The following is a 22,840-nucleotide window of genomic DNA, read 5'->3' on the forward strand; positions in this document are numbered from 1 at the left end:
TTCTGTACTTTCCTGCCTGGGCTGGCTTTGAACCACAGTCCTCAGTTTTCAGTAATCTGAGCAGGTAGAATTACAGTTTTGATTTAGAAAGCCTTAATATGCTCCTTTTCCACCTTTTCATTTATTTGATTGTCCCTTCCCCTTTTTCAAAGTTCATGTTCTTTATTATTAGGGCCTACTCATTTATGCTCAGTATTTAATTAATTAATTTATTGATATTGTCAGTTGTGGGGCTTGAACTAAATGCCTAGGAACTGTCCGTCAGGGACACAGCAGGCACACTACTATTTTCAGACACAGTGCCACTTCTACTTAGTTGGAAAAAACAGTCACCAGGGGACTTTTTAGCCGAGGCTGGCTTCCAAATGTGATTCTCAGATCTATGTTTCCTGAGTAGCAAGGATTACAGGCATGAGCCAGAGGCACCTGGCTTGTTTTTTTTTTAGATCAAAACTAGCAGGCTCTACATTTAGGCCATACTACTTCACTGTCCATGAGATTTTTGGCCTTTTGTTTTTTGCTCAAAGCTAGCAGGAACAAAAACTCAACTCCTGAGGTCTTTTTTTTGGGGTGGGGGGAGGCTTGAATTCAAGGCCTAGTGACTCTCGCTGAGGGTTGTTTTGTTTTGTTTTGGGTATTTTGTTTTTCATTTCAAAGCTAGCAGGCTCTACTACTTGAGCCTCAGCTCAACTTCCGCCTCTATTTTTCTTTTAGTGGTTAATAGTAGATAAGAGTCCCATGGGAACCAAGGCACTACACAGTATCCTAAAATCTAAGGATTACAGTTTAAAGCCAGCCTGGGCTAGAAAGTCCATCAGTCTCATCTCCAATTAACCACATGAGACAGGAAGTAGTATTTTTAAACTTGAGTAAAAACCCTCAAGTTCAAGCCCATGTCTAGCACACTCAAAAAGAAGTTAGTTGGACTTTCCTGCCCAGGCTGGATTCGAACTGTGATCTTTACATTTCAGCTTGGATTAAAGATATGAGTCTATATTATAAAAAACTAATTTGCTCTTTTCTTCTTCACATACATTTATTTATTTGTTGGTTCTCTGTGTTGTTTTTAGGGCCTCACCAATCTTGCTGAAGGATAGAATGCTCTAAAACTTTAGTAACAGTTGCAATTTGGTTCATTTTTTGGTTTTGATGGTTAGTAGGAGGTAAGTATAGACACTCCCACAAGGTCCTGACTTATACTGATTGCGGTTCATTGTCAGGGGACAAGGAAAGTTCATGAGACTCATCTCAAATTAACCTCCAAAAGATTGGAAATGGTCAAGCAAAAACTTGTAGATCATATCCCAGAAAGGAACACACACACCCTCATACACACACACACACACACACACACACACACAATGGGCTTTTTACACACACACACACACACACACACACACACACACAATGGGCTTTCCTGTCCTGGCTGGCTTGGAATAGTAATGCTCGATTTCAGTGTTTTGAGTAGCTAGAATTTCAAGTGTGAGCCACCAGTTTCTTGTTAATTTTTATCATTTTTAAGACTCTTTGTGCTCTCTTGCACTTTTTTTAAAAAATTTATTTTGTGTCTGTCTTAGTGCCAGATCTGTTTTTCACTTACCTTTTTTAAAACTTTTTTTCTTAGCTTTTTTTATGCACAAGGTTGCTGCTCTACCACTTCAGCCACAGTTCCACTTCTTTTTGCTGATTAGTTGGGAATAGGAGGCTCATTGACTTTCCTGCCCAGGCTGGCTGTGAACCACAGTCCTCAGATTTGAGGATACTGTGTAGTTCCCTTGGCTTCCTGTGGAACATTTCTGTCCTATTTACCACCAAATGATAAAGAGAGTGGGGCAGAAGTTGATCTGTGGTTCAAATAAGAGAGCCTGCTAGCTTTGAATTAAAAAAAAATTCTTGGAAGTCTAATTCTGGTACTAATTGTACACTATTCAAACAAAACAAAACCAAAAAACAAAAACAACTTATGCGCAGTGACCAGGTAATAAGGATTCCTAACTGATAACCTGAACTCATTTCCCAAAGCCTTTTTTAGATATATATGGTCATTTGTGTCAGCTGAGGAGAGATTAAAGAACAAGGCTTTACAGGCCAGTTACTCAGGACTTGGAAATCAGGATCCATTGGCAAAGCTTTTCAGAAAATGACGAAAAACTCACTCTTCACAATTCCAAATGGTTATTCCCTCTGTGCAAGGGAAAGAGGGATGAGAAGGAAGAAATATGGGAACTAAGAAACCTCAAACAAGGTAAGTTATGTTAACTTTATTAGATAAAGTAAAACATAGGTGTATGGTGTGCAATCCAGGAAAGGACATGTCACCTCTGTGTGGATCCCAGTTAATTTAGTTAATCGATGGTAAGGAGTAAAACCTACTATTGTATTTATAGAAAGGAGGTACATGGCAGGCAAGTCAGTTCACTAACCTCAAGGATTTTGAACATAAAGGAGTGAAAGTGTTTGACTCTGTTTGGGCAACAGGAAGGAACAGAGCTGAGGAGGACTGAGATGTGCAGACATTCCCCAAGAAAGATCTCACTGACATCAAGTCTTCAGATGCATGCTGGCTGCCAGTGGCTTATGCCTGTAATCCTACTCAGAAGGCTTAGATCTGAGGATTGTGGTTTGAAGCCATCTGGGATAAGAAAGTTTGTAAGTCTTTTATGTTTTACAACGCAAGAATATTCATATTTGTTGCTAATTGCAACCCAAGGCAGTGCAATCGGATACCAAGCTGAAGAAAATTAGAAAATACACAGGTATAGAGAAAAAGAAAAAAAAAAATCAATGAGGACCCAGGGTCCCAAGGATTACTGACACCTGGGCCCCAGGTCACACAAGCAATCATATTTATTTGAATTCACACTGGGAAGGTTACCATGGATACATGCAAAAAGGAAGCTTCTATATGGCAATCAGAGCCACCACAGTGAGTGAGAAGCACTGGTTCCCTTTTTGTTTTGAGAAAGAAGAATGCAACCCAGAGAAAATCCAGACATTTGGTCTATTTTATCTAGCTTCCTAGGTTAAGTTGTCAATTCTTTTACCTCCCAGGCTTCAAGGCCTTTAAAGCACTATGGAAGGGGGCAATAGCTTAACCCTCTCCAGAGCTGTGCTTTTTTTTTAAATTGTGAAAATACCATACAGAGGAGTTACAATTACATTGGCAAGATAGTGAGTACATTTCTTATCAAGTATTGTTGATTCCTCCTTTGTTTTCCCTTTCCATCCCTTCCCCTCTCAACCCCCCTTCCCTCCCCTCACCCCCCACTGAAGTTGTAAAGTTCGTTTTTCAACATAACATCTTATACATTTCATTGTTGTAATGGGGTCACCTGTAACCCTATTTATATATTTATTTATTTTTTGATTTTTTTTATTGTGAAAATACCATACAGAGGAGTTACAATTGCATGGGCAAGATAATGAGTACATTTTTTTTTTTTTTTCTTTTGGGTCCGGTTGTGGGGCCTGAACTCTAGGCCTGGGTGCTGTCCCTCAGCTCTTCAGCTCACGGCTAGCACTCTACCATTTGAGTCACAGCGCCACTTCCAGCTTTTTTCTTTTTGCTTATGTGGTGCTGAGGAATTGAACCCAGGGCCTCAGGCATGCAAGGCAAGCACTCTACCACTGAGCCACCTTCCCAGCCCCAATGAGTACATTTCTTATCAAGCATTGTTGCCTCCTCCTTTGTTTTCTTTTCCTATTCCTTCCCATCTCCCATCCCTCCCCCGTCCCTCCCCCGCCCCTCCTTCCCGCTCTTCCTACTCCCTCCAAAGTTGTAAAGTTCGTTTTTCAACATAACGTGTTGTACATCTCATTGTTGCAATGGGTCCACCAGTATCCCTATTTAAACAATTTGTTTTTTTTCCCTTCCTTTCCACAAATTATACCAACATCAAATACAGTGAAAGCAGGGCTAATACCATGGGGGAGGTACATACAAAGCAACAAAGAAATCATTTTATAAATATGTTGGAAACATTCTCAAGAAAGAAAAAAAAAAAACATTTGAATCCTTATCTTGGGGTTCATTTCACCTAACATCAATTTGTCTGACAGTTTCTGTTTGTCTCAGACATATACTAGTTATTTCAAATAAGGGAAACCATGGGACCTATATTTCCTTGGGCCTGGCTTACTTCACAGAGCTGTGTTTTAACCTTTGCATGGTCAGCTCTCAGCTTTCTGAGTACTATTGAGGTGGTGTTCCAACCTCTCAAACCTTTTCCAGGTTCAACAGCTCAGCTTGAGTCTCCTACACCTATTAATATTAATAGTATGGATTACAAACAGTAAAAAGAGAAAAATAACATTATACATTTAAACAGAAATAATTGACTACATTCATTTATTCAGGACAAAAACTTTAGCACTGCTGTTTAAGTCACTAATAACACTTTTTTAAGATATACTTTCATGGCTTTCATAAAACTTCCTATATAGTCCTTAGAGTGTCTTTTTACCTCCCATTTTTATTTATTGCATTTGCATAGTAGTATATCATCCTTAAAATCATATCACCTCATAATTAAAGTTTATCTTGTAAGTAAATACTTGTGAGACTCCAATAAAATATCAAAAAAGCTGAAAGTAGAGCTGTGGCTTAAGAGCTATAGTATAATCCTTGAGCAAAAGAGGCTCAGGGGCACTGTCCAGGCCCAAAGTTGAATCCCTAGTGACCACACATACACCCCCTCCCCACCCTAGATCCCACACACAATCAGATGATAATGTCTATGAAGTTCTTCCTTTGGATGATCTTGGTGATGTCAGCAACTGTGTCAAGTTTCTATCTCTCTTCCATGCATTTGTGGTAGTAGACAGCAGAGTCGCTGTAGTATAACACGTGTCTAAGACCTGGCATTAGCAAAGGCTATCATGTAACATATCCAACATAATGTCCAGCTCTCTTGATGGTAGATCTGCACATGGGACCCATGTACTCTTCACCTCGCTTTCCCATCCTCTGTGCCATCTGCTGCAATGATTCACTAGCCACACCAAATAGGCTTTCATAACCTTTCCTTAATTATCTGAATACTGGATGCCAGAGATGTCAAGGAGACACTCTGTGGCTATTCCCCTCCCTGAAAGTCCATTTTACCTCCTATACTCTCCTCACAGATGTGGGCAATGGTCTCTGAGAGACTTCATGCCTGATCTTGGAGAGATTTAGTTTCATTGTATCCATAAGCTTTGGGAAATCATGCAGTGAAGGGTCCAGGTTAGGAACATAGCTCCTCCTTCTGGAGGTTTTCCTGTATGTTCTCTTGGCCATTGAACAGAAGTGGGGTCTCTGAAAGGGAACTTATATGGTGTTCTCTGTCTGTCTTGGTCCATATAACATAGAACCACTTTCCCATCCCTTTAATGATTTAGACATGCTCCATGTGATTTGTGCTGCACTGCTCTCAATGTAGTAACAATGTACCTCTACAACTGGATGTTGTGTGGATAGCTGTCCATACTTTGGCATGAGTTCCCTTCCAGGCAGGGCCCATAACTCCATGCTGGGAAAGTGAGAGGAAGATTAGCTGGCTTATATCTGTGTAGTCTGAATGACCCTCTTCATGTCCATGGCCCCTCAGCATATTGATAAAGAATGACACACCATTCCCAATAATCACCAAAATGCTCACCTGGTCCTGGGCATTATCACCACTGTCTCACCCACTTCTAGCAAATTGCCTTTTTCAAGGCATTGCCAATCCTCCTCCTTGCATTCTCAGTTAAAATACTGCTGTCCATGAGTAAAGAGCAGAAGACAAGGAAGCAGGTACCCTAGGGAAAGTAAATACTGGACCTCTTCCATGGTGAGAAGATAATGCAACCTGCAACTATAGAATAGCGAAGGAGTTAAGATGGTTGTGCACACAGTTTGTGCAGAAAAAAAAAATGCCAGACCTAGTATGCCCTGTTCAGAGTTTCAGTCCATAATCGTCTCTAACAAAGACATCTCAGATACAGATAAACCAAGTTCATAGTGTCTTCCCTTCTTTTATTCTGTGCCTTTCTGGGGCTTGCACTCAGGAAATGGATACTATCCCTGTAGTTTATGTTTTTTCCCTCAAGGCTACTGCTTTACCACTGGAGCCACAACTCTACTTCTAGATTTTTTTGTACATAATTGGAGATAAAAGTATAGGCTTTCCTACCCAAGTTGGCTTCAATCACTGATCCTCAGCCTCATTAATAGCTAAGATTACAGGCTTGGCCACTGAGCCTGGCAGCAATACTCTTCCTTTTTTATTTCCTTTTCTTTATTTTTTTTGTCAGTCATGGGCCTGAATTCTGGGCTTGGGCACTGTCCCTCATCTCTTCAGATCAAGGCTAGTGCTTTACCACTTGAGCCACAGCGTGCCTTCCAGCTTTCTTTCTGCTTATATGGTACCAAGGAATTGAATTCAAGGCCTCATGAATGCAAGGCAAGCACTCTACCATTGAGCCACCTTCCCAGCCTCATCTTTCCTTTTCTTAAAAAAATATTATTAGGAATATGATGTTCAGAGGGGTAACAGTTAAGTCAGTTAAATTAAACAGTTGTCAGGTAATGAATACATTTTTGGGGGGACAATTACACCCCTTCCCTTGCTCTCAGTTTATCTCTCCCACTGTGGCTTTTTTCTGGTTAACTGGAGATAAGACTTTGCTGCCCAGGGTGACTTTGAACCACAATCCTCAGACATCAGTCTGCTGATGAGCTAGGATTAGAGGCTTGAGCTTTAAAGTCAGGATGACTGTCCTGAAGGTTGTTCTATATTGCCTATGGGCTGTGAGCCTGAATGGACTTAGGCAGTGAATGCCAGGCAGGTCTGTTATCCAGAAGCATGTGTCCTACTTAAGCCTGACTGGCTCTCAGAACAGATAGGTGATGCTTTCAGAGCAAGAACCAGTGTGTACTAGCTCAACAGAAGTCCTCACTGTATTTATCTCATTCAACAACTACTGGATTGCTTGTATTATCAACACTTTTTCTTTCTTAAGAACATTTGTATTGTAAGATTGCAGTAACTACAGATTTGTAATGGCCTAGGAATATACATAACTGCTCCAAATCATGTTTTATTTATCTTAAAGTAGTTCTTGAATAATACTCTTTATTAGTAATGATATTATTAATATAGGTATTAAAGTTCTTCGAACATGTTTCTCTTATTAGATGAATCTTTACAGTGACATTGAAAGCATCTTCTGGAGCAGCAATGGAAAAGATACTTGGTGAATACTAAAAATGAGGGATGAGAAGTGTGAAAAACAGAACTAAGAGACTTACAAGTGTGACTGGGAAACATCTTCCACAGAGCAGAATCCCAGACGTTTGAAGGTATGTCAGTGTGAGAATAGGTCTTCAACCAGTTCACGTGACCACATGGGTGAGTCTCAATGTTGCCACATAGATATTATTTTGGTTCCTATATGAAAGACTCATGTCCGATGGGCTTTCACAATGCCAGATTTATGAAAGTTTCCTGTCTTCTTTCCTTCAATATTACTTCACACTTTACTATTGAGTGCATTTTTTCTTTTAAAACATGAAAACTCAACACCATCTTTTGGACTGAGGTGTTTCTTGTCTCCCTAAAAATAGCTCTGTTATTTAAGAGGCTTCCTGACAGGTTCCAGTGCCTCACTTCTTTAATACTAGCTACTCATGAGGCTGGGATTTGAAGATCACAGTTGAAGCCTGCCATCGTAAGGAAGTCCATCAGAATTTCATCTCCAATCAATTACCAAAAAAGTCAGAAGTGGAGCTGTGGATGAAGTGGTAGAGCCGCAAAAAAAGGCATAAGGGCAGGCTGCACTCAGCCTCAGCCTGAGCCCCAGCCCAGCCTTCAGGCACACAAACACACAAACACACACACACACACACACACACACACACACACATACATACACGTGTCTTCCTGCCAGGCTTGTCCATGGGGTCCCATGAAATTGTTGGAGACCTCTCTTCAAATGGACTCACCCTTGTATTCATGCCATTAATGTGGAAATTGACTCTCAGTCACCTATAGATCTATTGGTTCAGATTGTGCATTCTGCATCCCATTTCCTCTGCTTGTTTTCTGAGGTGAGTCTTGTAGTTCAATACAGCTGTTCATATACTTCAAGAGGCTGCTTATGGTCTCAGGGCCTTCATTCACACTCCAAATGGAAAAATAACATATAACCTGAGACCCTCTGCTTACTTTGAGAATCATCTATTCAGGCAAGGGCAGCTCCCTATGAATGGCATACTGGAAGCCAAGCTCAGGGTTTTCAAAACAGACAGAAGTGAGGTGTGGAGGGCTTGAGTTGTTCTGAGGAAAAGCAGAGAATGGAGGAAGACAGAGAAACTGGGAAAAGACAATCTACCTTCCCATGTTTCCTTGCAGTTCCTGATCCACAGTATAAACTTTGCTAATTGTTCTGCTGTGTGTGTGTGTGTGTGTGTGTGTGTGTGTGTGTGTGTGTGTGTGTGTGTGTATGTCTCCGTGAATGTTTGCATGTGCACAGTAGTTCTGGGCCTTGAATTCAAGGGCTGGGCACTGGGAAGTCAGGATGAATGTGAGCAAGTATATCATATGCGTGTGTGGAAGTAACTCCATCAAAACTCTCAGTGTGTGCAACTAGTATATACTAATGAAAGTGAAAAAATGATTAAGCAATGCTTAAACTCCTTCCTAAGCTATTTAGCGATAACTTCAAAAAGTATGAGAAAGCATTGTTGGTAGGGGATACGAAAACAACAGTAGTTAATACTATGGGATTATTCAAGCCAGGTGCTGGTGGCTCATACTTGTACTCCTAGATACTCAGGAAGCTGAGAACTAAGGATCATTATTTGAAACCTGCCTAGGCTGGAAAGTTATGACACTTTATATAAGATATACTACTCGAAGTGGTGCTTTGGGGCTTAAGCCGTAGAGTGCCCTAAGTTCAAATCACAGGACTGCCAGAAAAAAAAAAGAAATAGTCCAAACTTAAGATGTCTAGGGAGTTTTAGACTAAATGTCTTATAAAAACAAATCACTATATCTTGGGGTTCATTTGTTGTTGTTGTTTTAGGTTTATTATGTAAGTGTTTGGTTTCATTTGTATATTCTTCCCTCTGTAGTATATCCCCTTTTGTCACTGTACTTGATTTTGATACCCTGCATCTTGTATATACATTTTTCTAATTTGGGGAGGGGAAGGGAAATAACAAAATGCTAAAACAAGGACACAGGATGACCTGTTGCAACAATGATATCCATAAGACCGTATGTTGGAAATGAACTTTACAGTTTCGGGTGGGGAGAGGAGGAGTGTGGGAGGTGGGGGAGGTAAGGGATAGTGGAAGAAAAACAAGGGAAGGGGTAACAATGCTTGACCAGAAATGTACTCATTGCCTTATTTGTGTATCTCTAACCCCTCTATAGACTCTTTACAATAAAATAAAATTTAAAAAATGAAAAATAACTAGTTACAGCTAAAGTAGGAAAGGAAAAAAAAAACTTTTACCCACTGGCTTGTGGGAACAGTAACTAGAAATACACAGTCAATACAAATAAATTGCAATCCCTCTACCGATTCATGCTCATGGCTACTTCACCTTCTTTGTCCCCAGGGGAAAGTCAGGAGAAATCAATACAAGCTTCCTATCCTATGACAGTCTACTCAATACCTGTACCAAGGTTGTCATCTGTAGGACATCAGATGGAAAAAGTCAACATTACTTCCAAAAGGGTCTCAAATGAGCCTTATAAACCATAGCCTCCTACAGTCCTGAATTAAATCTTATTTCCCTTCTCAAGCTACAAATACATATAAACTTGTGGAGGGCTCTAGAGAGATGGACAAAGACTTATAAAACATATACTATGTTTCACACCAGTAGAAAACTAAAACTAGATCCTTATATAGCACCCTGCAACAGAATCAACTCCAAATGGATCAAAGACCTTGGAATCAAAGCAGATACCCTGAAAACATTACAGGAAGGAAGAGGAGAACCTCTAGGTCTCCTTGGCACATGCTGAAAGTTTCTTAATAAAGACCCAGAAACACATCAAATCATAGAAAGGTTGGACAAATGGGATTGCATGAAACTGCAGAGCTTCTACATGGCAAAGGACATAGCTAGCAAGATCAATAGAAAGCCCAAGTATTGGGAGAAGATCTTCACTAGCCATACAATGGACAAGGGTCTCATATCTAAAATATATTTAGAACTCAAAAAATTAAATTCCCCAAAAACAAATCCTCAAAGAAACAACTGCCCCATAAATAAGTAGGCTAAAGACTTAAAGAGAAAGGTCTCTGAAGAGGAAATAGGAATGACCAATAGACACATGAAGAAACCCTCAACTTCTCTAGCCATAAAAGAAATGAAAATCAAGACAATGTTGAGATTCCACCTCACCCGTTAGAATGGCTATAATCAAGAACTCTAATAATAACAGATGATGGAGGGGATGTGGTCAAAAAGGAACCTTACTGCATTGTTGGTGGGAGTTCATCCACTTTGGAAAGCAGTATGGATATTCTTCAAAAGACTCCACATAGAGCTTCCCTATGACCCAGCAATCCCACTTTTGAGCATTTACCCAAATGATCACAAACAAGGTTATATTAAAGCTACCAGCACAACTGTTTATTGCAGCATTATTTACCATAGCTAGGATATGGAACCAACCCAAATGTCCCTCAGTAGATAAATGGATCAAGAAAATGTGACATATATATGTATATATACATATACATGTATACACACACACACATATACACAATGGAATTCTATGCCTCCATTAGAATTACATCACCCTACTTGTTAGGAAATAGAAAGACTTGGAAAAAATTATATTAAGTGAAGTAGGCCAGGCCCCCCCAAAACGTAGGTCTTATAGTTTCCCTTTTTTTCAATAACTAGTATATGTCTAGGACAAGAAGAAAAAATCAAAAGCTATGTACATATGACCATATGGATGATGTTAAGTGAAATAAACCTCAAGACAGTAACTCAAGTGCTTTTTTCTTCCTTGCTATTGTTTTTAACATATTTATAATGTACTATGTGATTTTTTTTGTTTCTCTGGTATGTTCTTCCTCCAGGGTATTACTCTGTTTTCACTGTATTTGTTTCTGGTGACCTGCATCTTATATGTACATAACAAGATGCTTAAATAAGGATACAGTTTAACCCACTATAACAATGAGATGTACAAAACACTATGTTGAAAACAAACTTTACAACATTTGTGGGGGATGGGAGGTGTTGGGAAGGTGGGGAGGGAAGGGATGTTTGGGGAAAAAGAAAGGAGGAGGTGACAATGCTCGCTAGGAAATGTGCCCACTACTTTACTCATGTAACTGTACAATATTTTTACACTAAAAATATTTTAATAACAGCTTAAAGAATATATACTATGTTTCAATAAATTGAATGAGGATTCATAAAAGGCATGTTTTGAATTTTATTTTTAAAATAAAATGAGGACTGGGAAGGTTGCTTAGGGGTAGAGTGATTGTCTTGCATGCATAAGGCCCTGAGTTCCATTACTCATCACCACATAAGTCGGAAAAAGCCAGAAGTGGTGCTGTGGCTCAAATGGTAAAGCACTATCCTTCATCTAAAGAGCTGAGGGACAGTGACCAGGCCCAGATTTCAGAGTTCAGGCCCCATGACTGACAAAATGAAAGAGAGAAAGAAAGGAAGGAAGGAAGGAAGGAAGGAAGGAAGGAAGGAAGGAAGGAAGGAAGGAAGGAAGGAAGGAAGAAAGGAAGGAGGGAGGGAAGGAAGGAAGGAAGGAAGGAAGGAAGGAAGGAAGGAGGGAAGGAAGGAAGGAAGGAAGGAAGGAAGGAGGGAAGGAAGGAAGGAAGGAAGGAAGGAAGAAAGTTGAGATAGTGTCCAGGGCCAAAGTTCAAGCCCTGAAAAAGTACCCCCTCACCAAACACAAAATTATACACAGGGCTGGGATTCAGCTTAGCAGCTTACCATGCATGAGTTTTGATCCCTAAAACAAGGAGAGGGAGGGATTGGGTGAGGGAAGAGAGAGGGAGGGAGAAAAGGATAGGGAGAAATAACAGCATATAGAAAAGAGGGTAGCTCTGCATAATGATATTCACTAGGGTACATGGTCAGGCAAACATTTTCTGTAAAGGAACAGAGTAAGTACATCCAGGCCTTGGGAGTCACATGATATGCCGTAACTATTCCATTCTTCTGTGGCAGTGTGACAGGGGACACAGATAAAATGAATGCATTAAAACTTTACTAACATTCACTGAAACTTGAATTCTATTTTTATTTGAAATATGGCTAGTGTAACTGTGTGTCTGAATTTTTAATTTTATGTAATTTTGCTTACTGTAAGTATTGTCGCTTACAGCATTGTGGCTAGCTACTCAACTGAGTAGAACAAGTCTGGCCTCTGATGAAGTCTTAGAGCACCTCCAAAGTAATCCAGGAATACAAGCCACAGAAGTCACTCAGCTTTTTGGTAGTCACAGTAAGAAACAGTAAAATAAGAAAATAAATAAAACCTTCAATTAAAAACACCAAAGGAGCTTTAATAAATATTCAGCAAAATTTATCTAGTATTTAAAGCTTAATCCTCAGATTTCAGCATTCTGAGTAGCTAGGATTACAAATGTGAACTACTCTCACGTGTTTGTTAGTTTTTTTAAATACCAAGTCAGCCTTGTTACTTACCTGGCAAGGGAGATACTATGATCACGAAGGTGGTTTTCCCAGGGCCAGGCTTATCTATTGCACTCCAGATGTGCTGACCCCTGAGATTTCCCCAAATGTGGGAAATTCGACTGCATAATTTGTGGTAGTGGGGGACTGTGTTAGTTCTCTCCACTGGATAGATAGATAGATAGATAGATAGATAGATAGATAGATAGATAGATAGATAGATAGATAGATAGATAGATAGATAGATAGATAGATAGATAGATAGATAGATAGATAGATAGATAGATAGATAGATAGATAGATAGATAGATAACATTGTATTTTATATTGGCCTCATCTGCTTTCCTGCACTCAGCAGTCACTTGGTCCTAAGGACTACTGTAAAGGATGAGGTATCTCTAGGCCTACTTTGTAGTTGCTAGGAACTACAAGGAGTAGAAAAATCAGCTTGAACTCACCATGAGAAAATAAATGAGGAAGTTGGGAGCAGGTGGCTTACACATGTAATCCTAACTACTCAAGAGGCTGAGATCTGAGGATTGCAGTTCAAAGCCAGCCCATGTAGGAAAGCTCATGAGATTCTTATCCTCAATTAACCACCAGAAAACTAGAAGTGGGCTCTGGCTCAAGTGGTAGAGCATTTCACTTGAGCTGAAGAGCTCAGGGACAGCAACCAGAGTTCAAGTCCCATGACATACAAATAAAAAGAAAGAAAACAGATAAGTGACCAGAGCCAATGGCTCATACCTGTAATTCTAGCTAGTTAGAAGGCTGAGATCTGAGGATCAAGATTCAACACCAGCCTAGGAAGGAAAATCTATGAGATTCTTATTTCCAATTAACCACTGAAAACCGTAAGTGACAATGTAACTCAAAGCGGTAGAGCACTATCCTTGAGCACAAAAGATCAGGGACAGGATCCAGGACCTGAGTTCAAGCCCCACAACCGACCAAAAAAAAAAAAAGAAAAAAGGAATGAGAAGCCACCACAATATACAGAATAACTCCTCCCTTCCTTCTTTTCTTGCTTCTATTCCTTCACATCCTTTCCCCCTTTCTATCCTAGAACTTAAACTCAGGGCCTCATGCATTTTAGGTAGGTACTTTACCAGATGAGCCATACACCTGCTTTTTTTGGCTTTAGTTATTTTTCTTTCTTTCTTTTTTTGGGGGGGGAGGGTCCAGTCGTGGGGCCTGAACTCTGGGTCTGGGCGCTGTCCCTCAGCTCTTCACTTGAGCCACAGCGCCACTTCTGGCTTTTTTCTTTTTGCTTATGTGGTGCTGAGGAATCGAACCCAGGGCCTCAGGCATGCAAGGCAAGCGCTGTACCACTGACCACCTTCCCAGCCCTCATTTTTCTTTTGTTGGTTATGTTACTTGAACTCTGTGCCTGGGTGTTGTCCCTGAGTTCTTCAGCTCAAGGTGAGGGCTCTACTGTTTGAGCCACAGTACCACTTCTGGTTTTCTAGTGGTTTATTGGAGATATGAGTCTCACTGGGCTGCCTGGGCTGGCTTTGATCTGTGATTTTCAGATTTCAGCCTCCTGCATAGCTAAGATTACAGGCATGAGCCACCTGAGCCCAGCTCGGCATTAGCTATTTTTGTGGTAGGGTTTTATGTCTATGACCAGGCCAGCATGGACCATAATCCTTCTTTTTACCCTTTCTGAATAGATGAAATAAGAAGCACAATGCATAGGGTTCAATATTGATTGAGATCCAATATTTTGAATGTTTTTCCTGGGCTAACATCAAATCATAATCCTCTCTGTATCTGTCAAGACCTAGCAGCTAGCATTACAAGTGTGAGCTCCCATCCCTGGCTCAAATTTCTGATGACTAAAACATCTGAACAAAGTTTTAATAATTTTAAATGTTGAATTTGGGGGCAATGGGTGCTCTTACTTGCCTAGTTGCAAATTGCACCAAAAATCCCAAATATTAACTTTTGATTTCCTAGAGTACATTAAATAAGCAGATAAACTTTAAAAAGCAATTAACTAAAGAAAAAAGCTAAACAGAATACATTGTAACTTTGGACTAACACCTTCTCAATCATTGCTTACATCATAGTTGTTTGTCTGGGCAGTATATTCCATACACGGATCATGCCACCCCCAAGGTTGTGGGCTAAACATCCTATATCCACAGGAGTGAAAACAAGGCTCTAGGCAAACACACCAAAGGAAGGCAGGGTCCAGCAGCATTGTACATGGCAATGTCCCAACATATGACCAGAAGTTTTAGGGCAGCTTAAATAAAGCTTTTTCCTTAGGAATAATACTCTATTAAGGCATACCTCTTCTTCTGGGTTTATCACTGCTTAATTGGAGACAAGTCTCATGGACTTTCTGCTTGGGCTGGCCTGAAATCATGTTCCTCAGGTCTCAGCCTCCTAAGCAGCAAAGATTATAGGCATGAGCTACCAATGTCTAAATTGATTATTCCTTTAATAAAAATCAAAATGGCTACAGTATGGTTTAACAGAGAGCTTGAATCCTTTTCTGAGCCTTATAAATTTTCTGACTAGAAGCAGAATGACAAACTGACATGTGGGAAACAATCTACCATATTAAACCATTTTCAGAAGAGTATCTGGCTCATCAGTTTGGCTCTTGTCCTCCTATTCTAATGGTGACTTTTCTGCCCGGGCTGGATTCAAAACACAATCCTTACATCTCAGCCTCTTGAGTAAGATTATAAGCATAAGCCACCTGTCCCTGGCACCATCCACATTTCTGTACAAGTGAATAAAGCTCAGTGATATAGTGTCTACTCTTTAACCAAAAACAGCTAAGAAACCAAAATTGAATTTGAAATTCAGTTGAATATGAGTTTATATTCTTAACAACTGGATTGTAAATTATTTGGTCTTTGCACAAGTCTCTTAGTAGATATAGCGCACATGTCATTATTTTTCTATTTCAAATGGTCCATGAGAGATAGCTGGGCATGGTATGGTAAGCCTGTAATTCCATCACTTGGGAGGTTGAAGCAGAAGCAAAATAAGTTCAAGCCCATCTTGGCTATGTAGTGAGATGCCATTTCAGAAGGGCAGGAAGTAAATGGCTCCTGACTATATATGCCTTGGCAATTACTTTCCCATCTTCTATGTCTACAAAGAGAAGCCTAAGACCCCAAGGCCAAACAGAAAACATGACCCAAATACTAACACAAAACAACTGGATAACAGGTTCCTCAAAAGACTTCACATAGAACTCCCCTATGACCCAGCAATCCCACTTTTGGGCATTTACCCAAATGTTTACAAACAAGACCACACTAAAGCTACCAGCACAACTATGTTTATTGCAGCATTATTTACCATAGCTAAGATATGGAACCAACCCAGATGCCCCTCAGTAGATGAATGGATCAAGAAAATGTGGTATATATACACAATGGAATTCTATGCCTCCATCAGAAAGAATGACATTTCCCCATTTGTTAGGAAATGGAAAGGCTTGGAAAAATTTATATTAAGTGAAGTAAGCCAGGCCCAAAGAAACATAGGTCCCATGGTTTCCCTTATTTGCAATATCTAGTATATGTATGAGTCAAGCAGAAAAGGTCAGATAATGTGATGTTAGGAAAAATATGTATTTTAATGTTTTTGTTTCTTTCATGCATGTGTTTTTAACACATTTATAAGATTATTTCTTTGTTGCTTTGTATGTCCCTCCCCCACAGTGTAACCCCCGCTTTCACTATATTTGATGTCAGTATAACTTGTGGAGGAGATGGGGACAAACAAGTCGTTTAAGGATCCAGGTGGACCTGTTGCAACAATGAGAAGTACAAAATGTCATGTCAAAAACGAGCTTTACAATGTCGGTGTGGGGAGGGAGGGGGGGAAGGATTGGGTGGGGGGAGGGGGGAGGCTGGGAAGGGAGGTGAAGGGTAAACAAAGGAGGACGCTGCAATGCTTGGTAAGAAATGTATGCATTATCCTGCCTATGTAATTGTAACCCCTCTGTACAGTATGTTCTCAAATAAAATAAAATAAAATTGAAAAAGAAAAACAACAACTGGATAACAGCTGTGTCGACTCATTCTTGGGCCAATAGAGTGTCACCCAAAGGCACTCTTGAACAGTTAGGTCTATGTCCCCTCCTCTTCTCTTCAGAAAGGGTCATTTCAAAATCATCATTCTTAGAAATTAAAAGACATCAGTGATATTAGGATTTCCATTCCAGCATATTTACAAGTCAGTGGACACTTAAGACATTGGCAACTATAAAATTAAGTGACTAGCAAGTGGAATATGGTACCTGAAGACACTAATAGTTCATAGTATATGTTCTGTGAATTAGAACTTATTAAATTTGCTACCATAGTTGCAGCAGGTGCAGTAACAGTTGGGGGAGGGCAGCAGCAAACTTGGCTCCAGCCCCTTGACCTCCGGAGTGCATCATGGAACCTAGCAGCCCTTCACAAAGGCTGGGAGAGAAGGGAGCTGCCATGGAATGCTAGGATCATGCCTCTGGTGTGGCATGCGACCATCACCTCACTTCTGCTTCCTGGCTAGATAAGTAGGGGCCGCATGCCTGTGTCACCTGACTCCTGCTTCTGGTCTGGATGGGTAGGAGCCGTGTGCCTGCACCACCTCACTCTGTCTTCCGGTCTGGGTGAGTGTGGGCTGCATGCCTGTTTCACCTCACTCCTGCTTCCACTCTAGGTGAGTGGGGGCTGCGTGCCTGTGTGGCCTCACTCCTGCTTCTGGTCTGCATGACTGGGGGAGTAAGGGCCATGGTGCCTGTGTCACCTCACCACTGCCTCCGGTCTGGGTGGGTAGGGGCCATGTCCCTGCATCACCTCACTACTGCTTCCTGGCTGGATAAGTCTGGGCTTGGTGCCCTTGTCACCTCACTCTGTCTTCCGGTCTGGGTGAGTGGAGGCTGCTTGCCTGTGTCACCTCACTCCTGATTAGTCTGGGTGAATAGGGGAGTAGGGACCATGTGGCTGCACCACCTCAATCCTGCTTCTGGTCTGGGTTGGTCTGACTGGCTGTGAGCTAATTACTATATCCAGATACTGTTTACCAGCCCACGCCAGAGGTTAGACTTTTTCAGTTTTCATAACAAAGCATGACATTAATGGATTAGGATGGCACCTTGCTAGGTTTGAGAACCATGTTATTAAATTGTGTGTGTTTGAATGTACACTGGTCTTGGGCCTTGAACTCAGGGTCTGAGGTCTATCCCTGAGGTATTTGATCAAGGTAGAGCTCTACTTCTTGAGCCACAACTCAACATATGGCATTTTTTTTTTGTGGTTAATTGGGACTAAAAGTCTCCCAGATTTTCCTGTCTGGGCTGGCCTTGAACCACTATCCTCATATCTCAGACTTTTCAGTAGCTAGGATTTACAGGTGTGAGCTACTGGTGCCTCTGTATTTCCTTGATTACCATCCAGAGAGAACTGTGCTTGGCAAGTGTTCTGGAGGAAAAAAAATTGAACTCTTCCAATGAGCAATGGTGAAAATACTCAGGTTCTAGCCCGGCATTGGTGGATCAGGCCTCTAATTCTACCAATTCAGGAATGTGAAATCTGAGAATTGCAGTTAGAAATCAGTGTGTGGAGGACAGAGTCCTTGAGACTCTTCATCTCCAACAAACTACCACAAACCCGGAAGTAGCACTGTATCTAAGTGGTAGAGCACCAACCTTGAGGGAAAATGCACACGGACAGCACTCAGGCCATGAGTTCAAGTCCAAAGACCACAAAAACAAAACAAAACAAGAAAAAAATTGGGTTCTTCAGTAGAAGTTTATCATTATAAATATCTCTTTCCCATTGTATTTAGATCTGTCATAGATGTATGAATCTTAGGGGAATAAGAAACTTGGCTAAAAAATATAGGAAGCATTGTTTGCGCGTGTGTGTGTGTGTGTGTGTGTGTGTGTGTGTGTGTGTGTGTGTGTGTGTGTGTGTGTGTGTGCCAGTCCTGAAGCTTGAACCTAGGACATTAATCTCTTGATTGGCTTCCTTCCATCAAGGCTGGTACTCTGCGACTTGGTCCACAGTTCTACTCCCAGATTTTTTAATTGTTAATTGGAGATAACAGTTTTACACACTTTTCTGCCTGTGGGGGCCAATTCTGGAATGTGATTATTTTGAATCATGCTGTAAAAAATGTGTGTGCAGATACCTCTACTATAAGGCTGACTTACATTTTTTCAGGTGTATATGTAGGATTTCTTGTGTGGAACTTCCATACTGATTTCTGTTGGGGCTGCAATGATTCACTTAATTGCTATCATTGTGTAGGGTATCTTTCCCCACCTCCTTGCAAGTATTTCTGTTTTCTTTTTTAATAAGCATTCTGATTAGGCAGACATGAACTTCAACATAGATTTGATTTGCATTTCCTTGATTACTAAAGGTGTTGAATATTTTCATGTATTCTTTAGACACCTACATCAGTTTTGGGGAACTATCTAGTCAATTCACTTGCCTATTTATTGATTAGATTATTTGTTCTTAGGGTGTTTCATTTTTTGACTATATATTCTAGATATTAGGATTTCTTCTGTTACTCAAAAGGCAGGAGTTTAGGCTTATTTTACTTAATCTTAACAAAAGATACCTTGTGAGCTTCAAATTATTTAAATGATGATTGATTTAAAAATGAGAATGATGTGGCTCACAGAATAGAGTGTCTGTCAACAAGTACAAGTTCTGAACTCAGAGTACAGTGTCTACAAAAAAGGAGATAGATTCTATTATTTTAGAACAATAAAAGCTAATAAGCTACATTTTCTCAAAATATGTAATTCTAAATATTTCACTATTCTTCATGGTAAAACTATTGCAAATTTTAGCACAAACTAACAATTTTAGGTTCTATTTTTTCCTTGGTAATCATTCAAGCCAGCAAAACTGAAGAAAATACAAGTTTGGCTAGGTGCTGGTGGCTCATGTCTGTATTCCTATCTACTCAGGAGGCTGGGACCTGAAGATTGCAGTTCAAAGCCAGCCTGGGCAGGAAATCACATGAAGCTTATCTACAAATAACCACCAGAAAACTAGAAGTAGTGCTGTGGCTTGAGTGCTAGAGTGCTTTCCTTGAGCTGAATAGCTAAGGGACTGCCCCTCGGCCCAGAGTTCAAGCCCCACGACTGACAAAAAAAAAACAACTTTGTATAAAGAGTAAGAATCTCCAAGTTTTTATTCAAGTTTTTTAATTCTTGTGGCAAATGTTTTCATTGAGTAAAAAATGGACAGATTATATGTCATTGTGATAAAAACTTGCTACTATGTGGTTGCTTTTCTCCCATTTATAATTTCATCCATCTAACATTGTTGAAGATGAAAAATCCATCAAGGACAAGACATACTATTTGGAAAAACTGGTAAGTTGAAATGATTATTACTTTCTAGTTTGGCAAAGAAGATGTGATTTTCCTTCCCTCCCCAGGATTTGAACAATGAAAAAAAATTGTCTTGATTTTTCCAAAAAGTGAGGAATACAGCTCATATCAAATAATTAGAAGATAATGAAATGAATGTTTAGGATACATAATATGTTTAATTTTGAACCTTCCTCTCAAGAAACTTCCAAGAAACTTAGCACACATTAGTTGTAGATATTGATATCAAAGAGCCCACTGCAGGAGCTTCATACCTATAATTGGCTACTCAGAAGGATGAGATCTGAGATTGAGATTGGTGCCAGTCTGGAAAAGCAATGGTTGCATGGATGAAGTCCCCTGCTGTTAGATCATATGTCTCTTCCTCCCATCCTCAATGTGAAGCTGTCTCCCCAGATCACCATCCTTCTGATTCATTATCATTGGGATTTCTGGTTTTCTCCTTCAGCATGAAATTTGCATGGAGAAGGCCATTCATAGCTGTATTCACATGTTTCTCCAGTTGCCTACAGCAGTGCCTGGTCCTTAGTGCTTAGTAGCCTTATGTAGAGATGAGCCTTAGTGCTTAGTAGCCTTGTGTAGAGGTGAGCCTGCTCTGCTCATGTGATCTCAGAATTCAGTCAGGAAAACTCATCAAGCTGTGGTCTTGAAGTTAATAGTCATTTCTTCTAATTATTTTTTTCCTCCTTGTGTATCTAAGTCCACATAAGGGTGAGATCAGTGGCTGACACCTATCCGTTGTGATGGAAAAAGAGATTGTGACATCATAGAAGTTTATTGTGAAGCTGCAGGATGACCCCACCACCAAAGCACCCAAAATGGCAGGCTCCCACATTCACGAATACATTAAACACACCGTCATTCACTCTCTGCTGGGTTTAGAGTCAGTGTTTCCCTTTCCTATTTAAATTAAAGAAAAATTCAAGACATGCCTTTTTTGATTTGTCATTGAATTATTGATATGTCCCTCCAAACAAAAAAAAATAAGAATGCCATTTAATGGAATGTAAAGATAAGGCATGGAATAAAACAACATAAAAGTTCCTAGGGAAAACATAGAAAGTGGCAGCTGCTACAAAAATTGGTTCTTAAAACCAACTGGTGTCTCACACCAGTAATCCTAGTATAATATAAGCTAATGAAAGTTTTCTTTTTGTGCCAGTCCAAAGGTTTGAACTTGAGACCTGGGCTCTGAGTTTTTTGCTCAAGTCTAGCAATTTACTACTTCAGTCATATCTTCACTTCTAGTACATTTGGTAGTGTAGTTGACATAAGAATTTCCAAGATTTTTCTGCCTGTGCTGGCTTCAAACTGTGATCCTCGATGTCAGCCTCCTGAGTAAGATAACAGGCATGAGCCACCAGGACCTAGCTAAAAGTTACTTTTGTGAGATACAAAAATTTACTTATGTAAGATATAAAAAGCAACATAAACAAATGAAACATTAGAACAAAACTGAAACAAGTTATATAGAAGACGTAAAAAGACAAACACCAAAGCCCCAAGTTAAAGCCTAAGGACCACCACAAAAGAAATAAAGAAGTGTAGAAGAAAAGTAATAGCCAGTGACAGAGTTTTAAATTAATCAATCACTGGTGGCTTACACATGTTATATTAACTACATAGGGGACTAAAGTCAGAAAATACCACTTAAAAGGCAAGCCCAAGCAGGGAAATCCATTGGTCATTTTTCTGTGTGTGCCAGTCATGGGAGTTGAATTTGTTCTACTTTACTCAAGGCTGGAGATCTATCAATCTCAGCTTTTTGGTGGGATCACTACCAGCTAACTGGAGATAAAGAGAATCATGGAATTTCCTTTGCAGGCTGGCTTCAAAACTGTGATCCTCAGATTTCAGCTTCCTGAGGTATTCAATGCTTTGCATGAGACTCATCTCCAATGAACCACCAAAAAAATAAAGAAAAGAAAAGAAAAAAAACAGCTGGAGCTTGAGCTGTGGCTCCAATGGCAGAAATGAGACTGATTTCTGGGACAGCACCCATATCTTGAGATCAAGCTTTGGGACCAATACAAACAAGAATAAAATAAATAAACGAAAAGAAAGGTAGAAGAAGAAAAGGGAAAGCCAATTTCAGAGGATAAAATAAAAACTGAGGTAGCTTACACTTGTTATTAAAGTTACTCAAAGGTCACACATCTGAGACTCAGTGTTCAAGGCCAACCAAGGCAGGTGAGTCCATGGACTCATCTCTAATTAGCCAACTACAGTTTTAAAAAAAATCCACAAATTGTGCTGTGGCTCACGTATTAGCGTGCTAGTATTAAAAATGTACTGAGACGGCGCTGGGAAGTTGGCTCAGTGGTAGAGTGCTGCCTTGCATGCATGAGGCCCTGGGTTCAATTCCTCAGCAAAAAATAAGAAAAAAAAGCCAGAAGTGGAACTGTGGAACAAGTGGTAGGGCTCTAGCCTCAAGCTGAAGAGTTGAGAGACAGTGCCCAAGCCCAGAGTTCAGGCCCCATGACCAGCAAAAATAAAAAGTACTGGGACAATACCCAGGCTCTGATTTATAGCCCAAAGCCCAGCATACATATGGAAATAAAAAATAGAAATTAAAAAATGTATTGGAAAGTCCAATTAAATTTTCCAAATGAGCCATGAGTTTTTGTTTCATGTGTGTAATTCTAGAAACTAAGATAGATGAAATCTGAGGATTGTGGTGTCTCATCATCAAATCACCAGCAAAACAAACAAACAACAAAACAGAAGTGAAGCTGTGATTGGAATTGTAAAGTATCAGCCTTGAGTGAGAAAGCTACAAAACAGTGCCCTGAGTGCCTCAGAGATCC

General features: G+C 40.1%; 1 non-coding gene across 1 annotated transcript; it reads left to right on the forward strand.

Annotated features, from left to right (window-relative positions):
• The first annotated feature begins 12,665 nt into the window (after window positions 1-12,665).
• On the forward strand, window positions 12,666-12,829 carry LOC122098126. The gene has a single exon (XR_006145674.1). It is a non-coding gene; the product is annotated as a U1 spliceosomal RNA (small nuclear RNA).
• Window positions 12,830-22,840: the final 10,011 nt, after the last annotated feature.

This window comes from Dipodomys spectabilis, unplaced genomic scaffold, assembly GCF_019054845.1.
Source record: "Dipodomys spectabilis isolate Male_0828 unplaced genomic scaffold, ASM1905484v1 ptg000460l, whole genome shotgun sequence".
Classification (NCBI taxonomy): domain Eukaryota; kingdom Metazoa; phylum Chordata; class Mammalia; order Rodentia; family Heteromyidae; genus Dipodomys; species Dipodomys spectabilis.